The sequence below is a fragment of the Rhinichthys klamathensis genome, unplaced genomic scaffold (genome assembly GCF_029890125.1).
Source record: "Rhinichthys klamathensis goyatoka isolate OS25496 unplaced genomic scaffold, OSU_Roscu_1.1 h1tg000098l_1, whole genome shotgun sequence".
Lineage (NCBI taxonomy): Eukaryota > Metazoa > Chordata > Actinopteri > Cypriniformes > Leuciscidae > Rhinichthys > Rhinichthys klamathensis.
The window spans coordinates 6792947-6807572 of NW_026606637.1; positions in this window are offsets into that span (position 1 = coordinate 6792947).

The following is a 14626-nucleotide window of genomic DNA, read 5'->3' on the forward strand; positions in this document are numbered from 1 at the left end:
AGTCAGTAGCCACTTTCAAGAAACTGCTGAAGACGTATCTTTTTCGGCAGCACTTGATTCTGTAGAATTAACACTTTCTCTTCTCTTCTATTCTATATATATATATATAAAAAAAACTGCACTAAAATTAAACTGAGAGGGTTAGCACTTACGTATTGTTGTCCTACTGTTAGTTTAACTGCTTCTATTGTTTTCATTTGTAAGTCGCTTTGGATAAAAGCGTCTGCTAGAGATGAATAAATGTAAATGTAAATGTAATGAAAATCCCAACGCATTCTCATCCCAAAGCGTAATATATTGACTCTTTTGCCAAAGCGTCTATATCCAACGCATTTGGCACCCTTTAGCGTCAATATAACACGCTTCGGTTTTGGGTAGGTTTAGGTCTGGGGTAGTGTTAGGGTTAGACCACTAGGAGGCGCCATATATCTGCGTCTCATATGACGCTAAAGGGTGCCATGTGCGTGGGATATAGACGCTTTGGCAAAAGAGTCAGTATATTACGCCTTGGGATGAGAACGGGCTCGAAAATCACAGTAGATCCGCAATTTCTGAAATACTCAGACCAACAAACATTCCACACTCAAAGTCAGTTAAATCACCTTTCTTCTCCATTCTGATGCTCAGTTTGAACTTCAGAAGATCGTCTTGACCATGTCTACATGCCTAAATGCATTGAGTTGCTGCAATGTGATTGGCTGATTAGATATTTGTGTTAACGAGCAGTGGAACAGGTGTACCTAATATAGTGGCCAGTGAGTATATACTTTTTAATTGGCTAATATAGTGTAATATGGTATTTTTTAATATTATTTAAAGGGGTCCTATAATTATGCCCTTTTACGAAGTCTTGATTTTGTTTTTGGGGTGTACTAGAATATATGCTTTAATGCTTGATTGTTCAAAAAACATTATTTTTCACATATTTTACATTATTGCAGCACCTCTCTCCCCAGTCTGGCTCGAACGCGCAGTTTATTTCCTGTTTCCATGAAGCCCCTCCTTCCGAAATACGAAATATGCTGTGATTGGTTAGCTGGCCCAGTGTGTTGTGATTTACACCGCTTAGCGCCTGTTCGGGAAATGACACGCCCCTTACCATAAATGCAGCTCTACTCAGATGTAAATATTAAGGATGGCGTCAATTTCAAACCAATTCAACAAATCCGATTGTCCAGAACGGATTTTGCAAGCACGGATTTCACATGACGTTTCGGAGTGTTTTTTTAATAAAAAAAAAAAAAAAAATTCTTATACATTCTAGATACAAAGTTATACACCATAATGATACATGCCCGAAAACTATAGTAATACAAACAGTAATCAATCACAAAACCATGGTTAATTTTTGATAAGGGGTGGTGAACAGGGTTACAAAAGGGAGAGCTTACAAAAGCTACAGTAAACACGATATCAACACTAATGTTGGCTATTAGGTGAGCGTATGCAAAACTTTAGCAACAACATAAAACTTATAATTGGAACTGTTAATGTAACTACAAATAATAAGACATACTTACAAGTTGTGATCCACAAACGATAGATTGTCGAGACAAAGTGGAAACTGATCCGGTTCAGGAGAAGCTTTTGTGCGTAGCCTGCATTGTACTCTCTTAGGTTCTGGAAGCTGTTCTCCATTAAAATGTGCAGAACACAGATAAACGTTGGTTGGGGTTATAATGTTCAGAAACAGTGTTTAAAATAAATTTGAACCACTCTAAGTTCGCCAGCCTTAGTAAGGTCAAACAAATGAGTTTTGGAAACAGTGGAAAGTCTCTTTGACATAGCTTCTCTAATGCAGCTCAACCAGGCCTCATACCATTTTTTTTTTCATATTCTGTGGGCGGATATTATTTAAATAATTAACATTTTGACTGTAAAAAACACGTTGTAGTCAAACTGAGTCATTCATTGTAGTTCTTGGAAAGTGAATTCCGTTAAATAAAGTATCTCCCTTTGGAGTGGACTTTGAGCTTTGTAACCTATATCGAGTCTATAGTTAACCTCCTAGACAGTGAACTGACGGCTATTGCTTGCTAGGACCACATTAATTAAATTTCAGACCAAATTCGTCAATCAAAATTGAGAACTTTGACTGTGACAGTTGAATAAATTATGACATATACTTGATGCATATGCAACCCTGGCTATAAAAAAGAAAGCGAAAAAAAAAAGAATATTAGCAAGTTTTTCTTGCTTGGGGTTGTTTTCCTCAATACGAAACGTGACTGTGATCTAATAGGTGTCATCAGAAATGGGTTTTTATTACAGTTGGAGAGGATACGAGATGAATTGAGAAGCAATCTTGCAGGTGACTGATATTTGAGAGTTTATGGGCGTAATGGTACTGAGCAAATCTTTCTCATCAAAATGCTTTCGCTCACTCTTTTTCCCTGTCTAGGTCACGTGATAGTAATGAATCGCTACGTGAGCAGGCAGGTGCTCATCGTTGGTGGAGTGATGTGAGGTGTTGCTACGGAGAAACACTATCACAAAATTGCACATAAGCAAGTCATCAGTCTGATACTTTGAAATGGGAGCTGTAAATTTCCATACTTGTTAATTAAGCAATGTCACACAAGCAAGAATGCTTTTGAGTGCTGCTTTTCAGACCCACCATATGATTGTGACTGTGATGTTCCCGAACGGTTCAATAATCATGTTAATATCAATTAACTTACACTTAAGACAGCTATTGAACAGCTAGGAGCTGTTCACACTGAATTAATTTTCATTCCACTGATTTTCTTTCGATGTATGTGCTAGACAGACCTTTGGGAGAATTGCATCTTTTGTAACGCTCAAACAGCAAAATGATTACACACTAAAGAAAGTTGAAAATGTAAAAAAGCATAATAGGACCCATTTAAAGGTCGCATAGCAAATTTTTAACCTACTATACAGTTGTGATTGATTTCTGAACGAATCAGTGTTTTGAATTAATCGATTGGGTGACTGAATCATTGGCTCACTCCTAATATTCTAGTCGCCACCTACTGGCATAACGATGTAACTTGCTGAAAGAGTCACTGAAAAATCCCCACCACTAATGCACAGACTGACACCAATTTGTCCAACTTACAGAGAAACATGTTTTGGTTGATATCACTGGAGGGTAAGTGAATGAGCACTCGAGTATATGTCATTGGGCTTTATTTAGCAAAAGCCAGATTTCCAGTTGTTTCTCATTAGTTAGGCCTTTGGTTCTCTGTGAACTCCCAAAACACATCTCCACAGATCATGATAGTTCCATTGTCCCTCCCCGGGGGGCTGAGCATGCATGCTCTGGCAAAAGATCATGGCCATGTCTTGTTCTCTTTCTCTTGTTTTCACTCTCTGAATGTAATTACATCCGTGCCATCCCATTGCCCCGGGAGGGGAGTGCAGTGCATGTGTTAGCCCTGAAGGACTGCCCAGTGAGCCTCATTATCCTACCACAACCTGCCACAGAGGATATGAGTATAGATAAAGAAGGAATTAGTGGCCTCTGTGGCCACATGCCATCCCAAAGCGCAGCATTGACTGTAAACGCTTTATAGAAGCCCAAAGATTTAGTCCAAAAATGCAACTTAACATTACTAACACTACAAACCACAAAATATTTTAATGGTGGATGCTAGGTTATGATAATAACCTAGTCTGTAAATTGTAATTTGTAATAAATATCTAAAACTAGGTTGGTTTATTAGTGGTGTTTACTAAGGCAAGCATCACTGATGCTATACAGTAGCTCAAACTCAGAGTTAAAGGGATAGTTCACCCAAAAAATGAAAATTCTGTCATTAATTACTCACCCTAATTGTGTTGTTACAAACCCATAATAATATCGTTCATCTGCGGAACACAAATTAAGATCTTTTTACTGAAATCTGAGAGCTTTCCTTCCCTCCATAGAAAGCTACGCAACTACCACGACCAGAGATCATAAAACTAATCCATATGAATGTATTGGAATTTTCTGAAGAGACTCGATCGCTTTATATGTTGAAAAGATTTAATATAGGTTTTTATTCACCTATAAACATTGATCAGCGAACATTTAACAGAAGCTCAACCGAACCTGCTTGACACGTGAGAACAAACCTCTTGCTGAAGCTCAAACGTGCTGCGTAACACGAGAATGAACTTCATTAGTTCTCGCATGTCGAGCGAACATGCTTGAGCTTCCGTTTACCACAACTGATGTTTGAGTTGATGAATGTTGTGAATAAAAGCCTAAATTCAATCTGTTCAATCATATAAAGCAATCATGTCTCTTCAGAACATTTTGGACTAAACCACTAAACTTTTTGAAAGTGGTAGTTGCGTATGGAGGGACAGAAAGCTCTCAGATTTCATCAAAAATAACTTAATTTGTGTTCCGAAGATGAATGAAAGTCTTACTGGTTTGGAACTACATGAGGGTAAGTAATTTATGACAGAATTATTTTTTTTTTTGGGTGAACTATCCCTTTAAGGCTCATTCACAACAAGAACGATAACTTTATCAAAACCTCTAAGTATTAAACTTTATCATGTAACTAATTTTTGTCTAATGGATGATAAAATGAGTCGACTTCCAGTGAGGGAGGGACCATGTTTTTGGAAGAGTATATTGTTTGGGGTATTTGAAGTTGGCTTTTTTTAGGTAACCATCATATTTTCACATAAGTTCACTCATTTAAGTGTCTTCTACTTAGCTTCAGTGTTAGATGCTTTCCATCTTTATCCATATTTCTGACATTCACACATCGCCTCTCTGACTCTGTTCATTTAAGTTGTGATGTAACACAAGTAGCAACAGATATTATCCTCCATAATATGATGTACATCTAATGGAAACGAATTATTGGAAAATAAAAAATGTAGGGTAAAGACTTGGTTCTACCCATCAGTTGTTAATTGATGGAGACAATTCTGAATGTGAGCTTGCAGACGACTGTAAGAAAAGGAAACGGCATGGACTAAATCATTGGAGAAGAATGACATGCATCACCAGACAGATGTTGACATTTCACCAGAAGATTGAGTTTCAACATTTTGATAATTTTTTGGGGGATAAATCATTTACAATAAGATCAACAACATGCATTTAGAAAATATGCCTGAAATTAATTTTCAACAGCTGTTTTTCAGCATCTGTCTATTTGGTCATTTCTATCCACAATCATGATTTCCAACTCCTATCTCTCAGGTTTATAACTAAATGGCATGGAGTGACGGAATCAACTGCTCTAGAACTGTGTTATTGGCCCTAATGCTTGACTTTGCACATGCTCAAACCATTCATCTTACTGCTTTGTTCACACATAGCATTAAAACAGAACTTTTCTGGCACAGTTACAACTTCTGAACTGCCATTTTGACAACGGGTCCTGTTCACAGATGACCTCTAAATATAAAATTCCAGTAAGGGACTGTTCGTTTTTTATTTAAGGGGCCACCGGAGGAGATTTGAGATCTGTAGTCAAAAAAGACTTGACCCTCCCTTCGCCAGCAATAATTTTTTCTATGACCCTCCAAAATGATTGTGAAAAAAGGCATGACCCTCCCCGATAATTTATTGATTACTTCTGTACTGGTTTGCGCTTGGCGAAGATGTTCAGATAGCCATCGTCTTTTTTACAACCATGACAAACGACTAAACTCCTGCTTTCTCATCTTACTAGGGCTGCAACGATAGTTATCACGATCGGTTCGTATCACGATTTTTGATTGGAAAAAAATCATGTTTTCGGTGCTGATGCAGTGGTGACGCATTCATGTAACATGTAAGGGTGGCGCTGCCAATAAAGTATCTAAAAGCTGCCACAAAGAACCGGCAAAAGTAATGATTATGAATATGTCAAATATAGCAAGGAGACATTTTAATTGTTTATTAATAAACAAGTCTTTGTCAGTGTCGGCTGCAAAGATAAAGGTGACGATGCTGACTCGCGATCTTCGCAGTAGTGAACGCGCCAGAGAGAAATGCACATTGAATTGTTCTGTTAAAAAGTAGACATTTCAAGCTTTCTATATATTTATCAGGTCTGTGAGGCAAGTAGCCTACCTTAGGCTATACGCTGAGTTTCGGTTCATTTATTAGACGAGAGTCCAGTTCACGCGCCGGCGCCTCCGTGTCATGATGATCTATTTTCTACTATATTTACTTCTTATTTATTAAATCCAGGCAATTGGTTGATGAAACATTGATTAAAATTAAGATACAATTAATAAAAAACGAAATTCACTTTAAAGAAAGGCTTTGTGCTTTCTGTTTGAGGTCTCTGTGAAAGTTTTAAAGTCACTTTCAGAGCGGTCATGTCCGTAACGGAGAACTGTCACGTCCGTAAAAAAAAAAAATTCCCTCATAAATGCGAACACGGAAAATAAAATAAAAATAATATTTTATGTTCTGTGGAGGCCGACCCTTCTTCGTCCGGTGGGTAGTATTACTTTTGTTTTGCGCAGCGTAGTTCATAGAATTACTAAAAAATATTTTGCCACCTAAAAGTTAAAGATTTTTTGTGTCACATCACATGTGTATTTCCCTCATATTAAATATAAAACGTGTATAAATGTGTAGACTCATAGGTTTCTAATGTCTGGACTCCTTTATTAAGGGAGTATGAATATATAAACAGACGTTTCAGTTTTAAATGCATTTTCTGAGAATTTATATTTCAAGTTTTGACTGCAAATGTCACATCCATAACGCTGGAATTGCCCAATTTTAATGAATTTATCCTCAACTTTTTTTTTTGGTGTAGGTATACGTATTTTACTATGTCAACTTCAAATAATACTAATAGTAATTTAAAAATGTGGTAGCCCTACGTCTAACACATCACACTCCACTGTTATGGTGGCAATTTCAGTAGATTTACTCACTAACATTGTTGTGGAAACACAATAAAATTGTAAACTAAAATATGGTAGTATCGTGCTACAGCGCACATTATATCAGCTGCAGTTCTGGCGCCTCAGTCCCAATACTGTAAAACTCGACGTACATTCACATCACATGTTAATGCAGCGGTAGAGTTACACTCACAGGACACTGCACTTATTCGCAATCCCAAAAGTTCATTATTTGCTCGTGTTTTAAAGCTTTGCCGGGTAAACATTTCATTGGCGTTCTGTTCTAACGCACTTTTTCTGAGCGGTAATGAAGTGCGCGCACACTGTCAAACAGCGCCAAACTGGATTTTTGTTGGGTCAGACCCATCTGATAGCGATGGGGGGCCGAGACCGAGAGAGCTACATGGAAAAAATATGCACCAAACAAGCCACTTTGAAATTTTGCTGTTTTCATGAATATAAAAGTTGAGTGACCCTCCCCCTAGACTAAAAAAAGCTGGATGACCCTCCCCTCAACAAAGAATAAAAAGACATGACCCTCCCCTATTTTCCTCCGGTGGCCCTTTCCATAAATACCGAACGGTCCCTAACATTTACAAATAAATAAATATATAAATAAAAAATGCTGCATGTGTGAAAGCACTTCTAACATTTTCAAAAGTAGGCAAGGCAAGGCAAGTTTATTTATATAGCACATTTCATACAAAATGGCAATTCAAAGTGCTTTACATAGAAGAAATTTAAATAATCAAAACAAATAAGAATAATTAAAACAGTTTAGAATAAAAAAATCAAATAAAGTAGTACTGGTCCACCCCTATCTGAGATGGAAGAGATTGAGCCGGTTTACGGTGCCACTGGGCTTCTAGCCAAGGGATGTACTCTGCTAGTAGTGAAAAAGTAGTGTCACCCTCTCTCCTTCAAAATCTTCAGGAACTCGTCCATATACTGTAACTTGAGAAATGCTGACTGCTTCCTTCTGACAAGAAAGTTGTCACTTCCTGGAATTCTCAACCTCTTTCACACATGCATCATGCTGACATCAGTAAAAGATAGTCTACCTCTGATGTCTTCATGCCTGTAATGCCCTAAATCCTTGCTCCTGGGATGTGGTGTTATATGGTCTCAAATTATCTCTGGATTTCTAAACACAAAGCACATCAATCCAAATGAAAAACTTCAGTGATGTCATCAAGACAGAAAGACTTATATTCAAGAGTGCATGGACATCATTGTTCAGCAAAAAAAAAAACTCTGAAATGAGAAACCTCTCTCTCCCTTTACCTACATCTCTCTCTGTAGGTGAAGATGAGTGTGATGCTCATTTGGAAGATGAAGCAGCGATAAATTGGATTTTTTTGGTGAAGGAGGCAGCGTTCAGTGAATTGTCCAGAGTCTCTAATTTATTACCATTTAAATGGAGGAATCATTTCTGAAATTATTTCAGCTTCCGTTAATGAGTTTTTAGTTGCCAATGTGAAATGAGATGGAACCCTAATGTGCACAGAGCAGGAATGGTCTTAATTTAATCACAGACCACACCACATTTAGGAATGGCCACAGCCACACTAGCCTCAGAAATAGAACTCATTTGGTACCAATCTTTATTTTTCACAGGCTTTGGGCTCTCCTTCAACCTTCCCTGACAATTACTGGGATGCATTTCCAAGCCAGGAGGCCCCTAGCAGATGGTTTTGCTGCCATGGCATGAAGTCCAGTCTTCATCTGAGCTTTGGCTCCTCTAAATCAGCAGTGTTTTATCCGTTTTTCTTTATCTTGGTCCACCGAACAAATCTGAGAGTTTTCAATACGTATTATGGCTACGTAATGTTGAGTGATACTTCATTTTCAGCTTAGGATTGATTTTTTTTTGCCCATAACTAGGTTTTCATTCTTTTTCATTGTCATCGCTACTTTTTTTCAACTGAACCCACGATTGACACAAAAAGCACAAATTGATATTTAATGAACTCTTTTGATATGACAGACTGTGTTAGACCATTATGAAGCACACTATAGCAAAAGTGATTTATCAAACATGACTTTTAAAAATGCATTATCAATATTATCACTTTCTCTTGCAGCAGATATAGATTTTTAGAGCAGCCCAAACAGCTTAGTGTATAGCTTTAACAGAGGACCATTTGTGACAAGCAAGAGGTGAAGTTTCAAGCATGCACTTTGCCTGCAAATTTAGTTTTATTTTCTCTTATTTAGTTAACTGGCTGTGTGCTCAACATCATCCACTGTGCCCCATCGACCAAACACTGTGAAATTAATTAATACTCACCATCATTTAGACATTCTTGCCATGGTAGACATGTTTGCCAGGCCTGGAACTAGTGCATTGGCCAGTATCAAATGGATTCAGACTCGAATGTACCATTTGTTTTATCCCCCTAACAATGGCGCCTTGTGGTGTATCTAGACTTTTTTTTGGCATTGCATTCATCATAGTTGTTGCTTTTTGGAACAAAGCTTTGGCGAGTTGTCGAATGGTCCAACACATTCTCATCCCAAGGCGTCATCTAACTGACACTTTTGACCATGCGTCAACATGCCGACGCACATGGTACCCCTTAAGCGTCATTATGAGACGCTCATCCTCGGCTCATCTAACTGACGCTTTTGACCATGCGTCTAAATCCGACGCACATGGCACCCTTTAGCGTCAGTTAGATTACACTTCCGTTATGGGTAGGTTTAGGTCTGGGGTAGGGTTAGGGTTAGACCACTAGGAGGCGCGTCTCATATTGACGCTTAAGGGGTACCATGTGCGTCGGCATGTTGACGCATGGTCAAAAGCGTCAGTTAGATGACGCCTTGGGATGAGAACGGGCTGAATGGTCCTACTAAAGAACTTCTCGTATATGGCAGAAAAGGGTGCCTGTGTGCTGAGATTTCTTTGATTCTGGTAAGTTGGAGTAGAACCTTTAAAGGTTCAGTAAGCGATTTTTGAAAAAACGCTGTTGAAAGTGGATTGGACCGAGCACCACAGCACACTTTTAGCCAATCAGCAGTAGGGGGCGTGTCCACTCATGATAGGGGAGGAGAGAGAGAGTGAGCAAGAGGGAGATTTGAAGATAGACTAGAAAGAGAGATGGCTGAGAGACATTACAAAAGAGAAAAAAAAGATGATCAGGCAAGGACTCGCATTAAGGCGAGACATGGGAGGCAAAAACATCGATTTTTCATGCAGTGATCAGTTTAGAGATTTTGGGCTAGTTTACTCCTTTACTCCTTTAATATGTGTTCTTTCAAGCTGCTATAAAGAAAAGCTGCTACATTAAGATGTTTATTTTATTACATTTTGTTTACTTGCCGCAGTAAGTTTCTCCCGAATTTACCAAGAAGTTTGCATTCCAACGCGTCATGCCGCGTTCAGTCTGTTTCCGTCTGAAGTCAGTCATGAGTGGTATCGTTGTAAAGCTCTGAGTCTCCTTCACAACGCTATGTAACCCAAATATGGGCATTTCCTTTCTATCAGTAACCAATCGTGAATGTCAAAAGGGTGATTTAAAGCTAATGACGAAATCTCATTGGCCACTGCTGGTTTCTGCTAACGTGATTTGCTCAGACGCATCACATGGTGTACTCTGCCAATGTTAATTCATTGAGTTACTGCAGCTGTAGGCCTTATATGCCTGACATGTTATTAAATAATCAGTTTTCATGAGCTTGAAATATTATATATTATTATTACTAAGGGCCTGAGCATTTATTCTGTTTTTAAGCAATGTTTTCCAATAGAAATGTATTAAATTCCCTACTTAAATCTTTAATGCCTTTTTCTCAAAATGAGTTTTTTGTCATTCTCCAGTACAAATATCTCAGCCTATGTAGCACCTAAGTACACCAAACTTTCCAGTTATACACTTAGCTATATTCTGAAGATATTTTCAGAGGGATTTGTTAATAAATCATTCCTGGCCTGATTTATGTGACATTTTAATTAAAAAAAAATGTCGAAAATCAATTTTTTAAGGCTATGGACAGTATATTTTGATTACCTTGGTAATGAAAGCATATATCCTGAAATCCCCTTTTTTCATCTTGTGTGTAAACAAAACGAAAAAAAGAATTTTGCACCTGGCTTTATCATATGTTCAGATCTATCTACCGAAAATATATGCAAAACCGCGCATATTTAATGAGATTATGCCTAATTTGCATAATTAAACATACACATTTCAAAAACTTGTAATACATTTTTTATATATACTTGTGTAAGTAATCAACTGAGGAAGTTTCATGGTGATATCTATTATTTTAAAATTTTACCCTATTCACCTGTAGTGTCTCGCCTTAATATTAGAAAAGCTTCCCAGTGCTGGAGTCGCAAAACATTATCTTGCTTCCCTTCTGCTATGATAAAAGAGACACTCTTGCATTGTGTGTTCATGCATTTTGGAGGCGGAGCAATGAAGGGAGGGGTGTGTTTGTTTGAGTTGATTTTAAATATCAACAGTGTTCAACAATAGAAATTGCATACTGCACCTTTAATATTTAAATATTATAATTGGCATATAAAAACGACATTTATATGTATAAATACACTTCCATTCAAAAGTTTGGGGTTTTATATATTATTTAATGTTAAAATATTTAGCCATTATTAATTGTTTAGAAAATATAATTTATGGACCATGACCAAGAGATTGTGTAAGCCATTGTTTTTCTCCTATTTCACCAGAAGCCTCAATAAAAGAGTAAATAGCCTCAAAGCTTTTGTCATCTGACTTTCTTCATCTGAGTCAACCATAATATTTCCCATCCCCTGCCTCGCCATAGGTATTAAGCGCTGGTCTCAGGCATAGCAGGACAATGACATTTACCGTGGCTTTACAGTTCTTCACTTTCCCTCACTTTTCTCTCAAAGGAAAAGGTCACGCTTGAAGCTTAATAAAGTAGTTGAAACAGAACAAAACAAACAAAATCAGAGCCGAGCCAAAAACAGTTATTCTCTCTCCGTCTCTCTCTAGGCCTGCCTGGCTAATGCGAGTACACAGAGGTGGTGTGGTAATGCTTTCCAGGGTGTCATTATTGTAAGACATTCCAGCAGAATTGGATTATGGTCGGCGAGTGAGATTTCGCAGTGAGCTCAGGGAGGGAAAGAAAGGCAGTAATTGGTCACGCTTATTTACTGCTGTGAATCAAGTCGTCCCGCTTTGAGTTGTGGTGCACGCCCGCCCGCTTGAGGATTTGGCTCTGTGCACAAATTACGGAACGTTTTCCGAGTATAAGTAGCTGGAGGCGTAATGAAGTCTCCTTTCGCCTCACACTCGCTGATTTCACCGCTGTCCCTATCGGCCAACGATAAACGCCCATGAACTGCCCAACGGACCCTAGACTGCAGACCAAGGCTTCTGTGTGTGTTGACACCACATTACATCATGCTCCATATGGGCAGCCATCACTGAGGACTTTTCTGCATTGAGAAATGCGTTTCTAAATAACAATAACTCTAATTTTTGTACTGTGTAAATCCAAAGGGGCAAAAGACGTCCTAATTTTGGTGTATTTCAACATAGCGTACCTACAATAGTGGTCTGTATAGACCTACTTACTTGATCCAGTGTGTTGGATATAAGCAAAAATGGTTGAACTTCTGAAGTGTGTTTTCACACTTTCCTTTACTTTCTTAACAAGTTTCTGGATATAATTATTTTTTTTTTAATTATGTATTCACGCACAGCTGTTTCAAAGCAATTTAAGAAGCCTTTTATATGAAACCCAAGGCTGTAGATATCAATTGACAGAAAAAGGCTTACTCATGTTGCAGGTAAGTTTTGATTAAATATTAGCAGTATTGACCTGTATTTGGACAGGAACTGGCTACCTCAACAGATATATTTTCGTGTTTTTATGACAAATAGGATTTTTTCTGGGCCTACTAGTTATGCGGCATGACCCCTTTTTTCCATGTTTAATGGTGTAAATAAGCACATGTCCACATGCATAGCCACACAAACACACTTTTAGCTCTCTCCTTCCGAGAGGGCAGAGTCATTACATTCCCTCTTTACGTTCCACCTCCTTGTTATGACCAGAATCCTTACCCCACTGCAAAAACCTGCGGGTCAAACTAATGAGGAAAAAGACAGGAAATTGCAGTAATTACCCTTTTGCTTTTCTGTGTTCTTAATGAATCTCAGATCAGCCCTTCACTCATTAAATGCTTTTACCTGAGTGATAATTAACCAATGAATACATTAGAAAACAGAAAGAAAAAAATTAGGGGTGACCACCAGATGGAGACTCATTACCGGCGCACCAATCAGGCACAGGCCCTAATGAGGGCCCTGGTCATCGGCATACACCCCGAAACGCAGATTGTGATCAATCAAACTCTGGCGGTCGGTTGTTTGGTTTGACGCAGAGCGAAGGGCAAAAAGAACGCCCTCATCATCATCTGCAAAGCGATAAAACTCATTAGCTCACGGTTTTTAATTGCAGCCCCAATGCATTCAAAACTGTTTTTATAATATGTGTCAAAGCTTTTCTGTGCACAATAAGAGAGATTCCCACAGCCTGATCTGTTAGGAATCGCTTCACAGGGGATGATTGATTAATCAAGTTGCAATATATATATATATATATATATATATACAGTGCTTAGCATAAGTGAACACACCCATGCTAAAGTTGACTAAAAAGAGTAATAAAAAAAAATCATCTTTTGGAAATTGATCTTAATGCCTTAATTAAATAAAATGAGGAAAATCCAACCTTTAAGGACACCAATTTTCTTTGTGAATGAATTATGTATGGTAATAAATAAATGTTCTTCCTTAAAATACAGGGGGCATAAGGCAGGACACCCCTGTGTTAAATTCCCATAGAGGAAGGCAGAATCTTATTTTAAAAGGCCAGTTATTTCATGGATCCAGGATACTATGCATCCTGATAAAGTTCCCTGGGCCTTTGGAATTAAAATAGCCCCACATCATCACATACCCCACATACCCATGCCAAAATTGGTGTCCTTAAAGGTTGCATTTCCTCATTTTAAAAAAAAATGGTAAATGGACTGCATTTATATAGCGCTTTCACAGACCCAATGGCCACCAAAGCGCTTTACATTTTTGCCTCACATTCACTCACTGACGGCGGTGTCAGCCATGCAAGGCGCCATCCAGCTCATCAGAAGCAGCTGGGGCTAGGTGTCTTGCTCATGGACACCTCGACACTTGGTCAGGTGGAACTGGAGATTGAACCACCAACCTTCTGGTTTGTAGACAACCTACATGAACCACTGAGCCACTGCCGCCCAAATTAAGGCATTCAAATCAATTTCCAAAAGATGCTTTTTTATTCCTCTTTTTAGTCAACTTTAGTATGGGTGTGTTCACTTATAAGCACTGTATATATATATATGTAGTTGTGATCAAAATTATTCAAACCCCATTGCAAATTCGGTTTATTGGCAGAAATTACAGACTTTCAGCTGTTTGCAATGGACAAATCAAACAAAAGTAATCAAAACAGTGGTTTCCCGAAATTCAACTGAAAATGAAACTTTAAATGACTTCTGAAGTCTCAAAATTATTCAACCCCCTGAATAGAAACCCTAACAACAGCACAAATCTGTAAAACAGGTGTTGTCTTAACACACGTGATGCAACTAATCACAGGCTTCATTAGTTGCACCAGGTTTGCTTGAGCTAGAACCCATTAAATACCTGAACTGGCTAGGTTTCTTGAGTGTTACGTTTGACTGCATGTTAGAAATATGGATAAGTAAAAAGAATGGTCCAAAAAGTTAAGAGAAGATATCATCGCCCTTCACAAACAAGGAAAAGGA